The 4,590-nt window shown below is 39.8% G+C and overlaps 1 protein-coding gene and 1 pseudogene across 6 annotated transcripts in view; one reads left to right on the plus strand and one right to left on the minus strand.

Annotated features, from left to right (window-relative positions):
* Positions 1-4,590, plus strand: part of ITCH (itchy E3 ubiquitin protein ligase) — a 136,481-nt gene that overhangs the window by 37,167 nt on the left and 94,724 nt on the right. The window lies entirely within an intron of this gene.
* LOC108533758 (cell division control protein 42 homolog pseudogene) lies at positions 715-1,344 on the minus strand (annotated as a pseudogene).

Here is a 4,590-nt window from a genome sequence, read left to right on the forward strand (position 1 = left end):
ATATAGTGTCTCCTAGAAAAGAGGAGGGGTAAGACAGCCTCCACCTACTTTCACGAGTTTCCTCAAATACTGGATCTACTCAAGGGTGGAGTAAAAAGGCAACTTTCAAAAAGGAGTATGTTATTAAATGAGGCATTTACTATACTCCTTCCTAAGAGCACCAGATGGGGAACATGTTTTCTAAACTAGATCTAGGAAGTGGACTGTGGAATCAGTCGGTCCTCCTCATCTTAAGGGCTATCCACTGGTTAATGAATTTAAAAAAAAAAAAAAAAGGACTTAAAAAAAAACCTCACCACACTCCGCCCTAAAAAAGAGGAGAGGGGAAGAAAGAAACCACTAAGATGTCCCAGAGTGGAACCAGGGAGCAGCTTCAACAATTCCAATTAGTCTGTTACAGAGTCATCCACAAGCATGCCTTGCTTTTAAAATACATATATATATATATATATATATCTTGAAACAACAAAACCAAAACTAGTACTAATCACTTTTCTGACAACGTACAATTACTCAAAATTAACTAGTACTGGGATAGGGATGCGAGGGAGCCGTAACTATGGGCCTTGTCTCACATGAGTACGTGTGGGTAGGTGCAGGGCATTTGTCATTATGGCAAAAACGAATTTTAATTTTTAATCTTTAGTTTGACTTAAACATTGCTTTTAGTATGATGCTGACACCAGCTGTGCAGAAAGGATTCTGGAGAGATGTTCACAGCAGCAGACATCTACGACTCTTCTTTGGTTCTGGAGGTTCCAGGGCAGTCAATGTTGCTTCATCAGACACGTTCTTTAGGCCTTTCTGTGTGAGTGCAGAACACTCCACATACTTGACAGCCTTCAGGTCATGGGCCAGCTTTTCAGCAGTCTCTGGAGTGATGATAGGCTTCTGTTTGTTCTTGGCAAGTTTCTCAATAGTAGAGGGGTCATCTTTGAGATCAATTTGGGTCCCAACAAGCAACAGAGGAGTCTTTGGACAGTGGTGAGTTATCTTGGGCACCTGCTTTTCTTTCACATTTTCAAATGAAGATGGAGAGACCACTGAAAAATAGACTAGAAATACATCTGTTTGTGGGTAACTCAGCGTCGTAATCCCTCATAATCCTGTTGCTCTGCAGTATCAAAAAGTCCAAGAGTATGTGGTTCTCCACCAGTCGTAACTATTACTGTATAGTTGTCAAGAACAGTTGGTGTATATTCCGATGGAAATTTGTTTGTTGTGTTGTTTTACCAACAGCACCATCATCCACAACAACACACTTAATTGTCTGCATTGTTGAAATAGTTTGGTATCCACTTTAAATATTTCAAATCTGATGTTGACCTCAGCTTCTCCACCAGGGCGTTGGCTCATCTGTGTTTTTTATTTGATGTTTGTTGCATGCTAGCATTGGGCAAAATAAGGAAACTTTGGTACTTCCTAGAATTTCTTATATTCTCATCTTTACTACAAATTAACTAAGAAAGGATGTCATCTTGATTTTAGTTATTATTAATTGTAATTAAATATGTCCCAAATTTATTACAGTACCATATATTTAGTTCTGATTGTTCAGGAACCAAAAAGATCCCTTATACTTATGTTGTTTTTAATTCCTTTAACAGTCCAGCAAACTAAGAAGTTTATACTTGTGATTTAGAGTTTAGTTCTCCACAGGCAGGGCAGAGTTCTTCCACAAAGGTGGCTGTTGCTTAACCGGGTTGATCTCTTACCTAGTTCATTACTCTGCTTATTTATTTGGTTTTGGCACTGTTTTTTGTTGTACCTTGTTCTCTGTAGTTTATGCAAAATAGGTTGGATAAGCTAAGGATCCATTCTTTTTTTGTATTTGTATTGTAAAATGTTTATGTTGTATCAGAGAGATACGCTGAAGAACTGAAATCAGTTCAAAGCACTGACCTTCAGAACAGAAGGATCAGAGGAACATCAGTTTATGCCATGAAAACTATTTGCATTAGTATGTGGGTATGTGTGTGAGAGAGAGACAGAGAGCACAAGCATGGGAGAGTGAGATAGCCAGCAAGAGATTATAATAAAGCAAAGAGACAAAGACAAGAAAGCAGGGAAACTTTTGTTTTCTGCCATGACTGATTATCATTTGGTTCAACATATGTATTAAATACTTCTCAGATTAAGTCCCAGAGTGCTCCAGAAATTGTAAAGATTGGCTACATCTGTGCAATCAAGAGGCTCACAGGGTGAGTTAAACAAGTAAAAACTAGTAAGACAAAATGAAAACCTGACGGAGCCATACATAAATATGGAAATACCCTGGAAGCATGGAGGTGGAAATAATTCCACTTCTTAGGATTAAAGAAGCCTTCAATCAAAGAGACGGGGCACGTTCGTCTCTCAAGAAGTAGAATTTTAATGGGTATAAAAGGAAAAAGTATCATTCCGAGTAGAGGGAGCAGCATGTTTAGAGGAATGAAAGTACACGGCCCATGTGAGGAACATCATATAACTAAGGGTGACTAGAATATAGAGCTTTGGTAAGATTTGTTTTAGTAGGAGGCTGGAAGGGTAAGTTACAGCTGCATACGAAGCACGGTAAAATGCCCCATAAGAGTTTAAACTTCATTTTGCAGGCAATAAAGAATCATTTAAGTAATGACATGATCACCTCTATTTTAGGAAAATAATTCTGGTGACTGTGAGGAGTTGGATTGGAGAAGTGACAGTAAAAACAGTTGTTTAGAGGCCTCTCATAGTAGCCCAGGTGTCAGATGAGACAGACGTTTTCTGGTCCTTTTCTTCCAGTTTATAATGTATAGTTTTTTATTTTTTTGTTTAATTTACTATGGGACTTTAGTTTTCAGGAAGTAGCATATTGATTTATTTTATATTTGTAATATTATGACTATAACACAAGGTTTTGTTCAATCTAGACTTTGAGATTGGAATACTGAAATAATTTTTCCTGTCCAGGTTTTGCAATGTGACCCTTGGGCAAAAATTTAAATTCCACAGAGCTTGTGTCTTTTTTTTTTTTTTTTTTTGAGACAGAGTTTCATTCTTGTCACCCAGGCTGGAGTGCAATGGCGTGATCTCAGCTCACTACAACCTTTGCCTCCCAGGTTCCAGTAATTCTCCTGCCTCAGCCTCCTGAGTAGCTGGGATGGCAGGCGCCTGCCACCACGTCTGGCTGATTTTTGTAGTTTTAGTAGAGACAGGGTTTCACTGTTTGCCAAGCTGGTCTTGAACTCCTGATTTCAGGTGATCCTTTTGCTCCAGCCTCCCAAAGTGCTGGGATTACAGGCATGAGCCACTACGTTCAGCTGCTTCTCTTTTTATGTGTAAAAATTAGGACAGTAATACCTGTTTCACAGAATAGTTGTGAATCTTGAAATTACATTTACGTGCAGGCACATGGTAAATACTAACAATTGCTGCCCCCCGCCCCTGCCCCCCATGTAAAGTTTGCTAGACTGGGCCTGGTGGTTCATGCCTGTAATTCTACCACTTTGGTAGGCCTAGGTGAGCAGATCTCTTGGGCCCAGGAGTACAAAACCAACCTGGGCAACTTGGCAAAACCTTGTCTCTACCAGAAAAAATACAAAAATTTGCTGGATGTGGTGGCACGCACCTGTAGTCCCAGCCACTTGGGAGACTGAGGTGGGAGGATGGCTTGAGCCCAGGAAGTAGAGGTGGTTGCAGTGACCTGAGATTGTGCCAGTATACTCCACCCTGGGTGACAGAACCAGGCCCTGTCTCAAAAAAAAAAAAAAAAAAATTTCAATGGGGTTTGGTAGGATTATGTAGCAAAATTGCTTTCACAAATTTGAATCCAGTTGGGCACAGTGGCTCATGCCTATAATCCCAACACTTTGAGAGGCAGAGGCAGAGGCAGGTGGATCGCCTCAGGAATTTGACACCAGCCTGACCAACATGGTGAAACCCCGTCTCTACTAAAAATGCAAAAATTAGCTGGGTGTGGTGATGGGTGCCCGTAACCCCGGCTGCTTGGGAGGCTGAGGCAGGAGAATCTCTTGAACCCGGGAGGCAGAGGTTGCCATGAGCTCAGATTGTGCCATTGCACTCCAGCCTGGGCAACAAGAGTGAAACTCCATCTCAAAAAAAAAAAAAAAAAAAAAATTGAATCCTAGAAAGATAATTTCTTTCCTTTCAGCCCTGCATTGCTCTTTGTTCTAGGTTTAATCCGTTTCAGAGTGCCACAAGAGGCCCTGAAATATAATGAGTGTATGTATAATTGTTTGGGCTATTTCACCTTTTCTTAGACCAGAAATGTATTAAAAGAGAAATTTTATGTTTTTCTGTGTAATCCTGTGATTAAATTTGGCTCTATATTAAGCACTAGAGCTTTAATAATACTTTTTTAAAATTTTTGTTTTAAATAGAGATGAGGTCTCACTATGTTGTCCACACTGGTCTTAGACTCCTGGGCTCAAGCGATCCTCCCTCCTAGGTCTCCCAAAGTACTGGTATTATGTGCCTGGCCTATTACGTTTTAATCAGAGATAGCTCTGGTCCCCCACTTGAATATTTTTTTATTGTGAAAAAGACTTTCTATTTCATGTTTCCACTTAGATGTCTCGGCATCTCAAAGAACTTTTTTTTTTTTTTTTT

This window comes from Rhinopithecus bieti, unplaced genomic scaffold (assembly GCF_001698545.2).
Source record: "Rhinopithecus bieti isolate Rb0 unplaced genomic scaffold, ASM169854v2 scaffold_65, whole genome shotgun sequence".
In the NCBI taxonomy this organism is placed as follows: domain Eukaryota; kingdom Metazoa; phylum Chordata; class Mammalia; order Primates; family Cercopithecidae; genus Rhinopithecus; species Rhinopithecus bieti.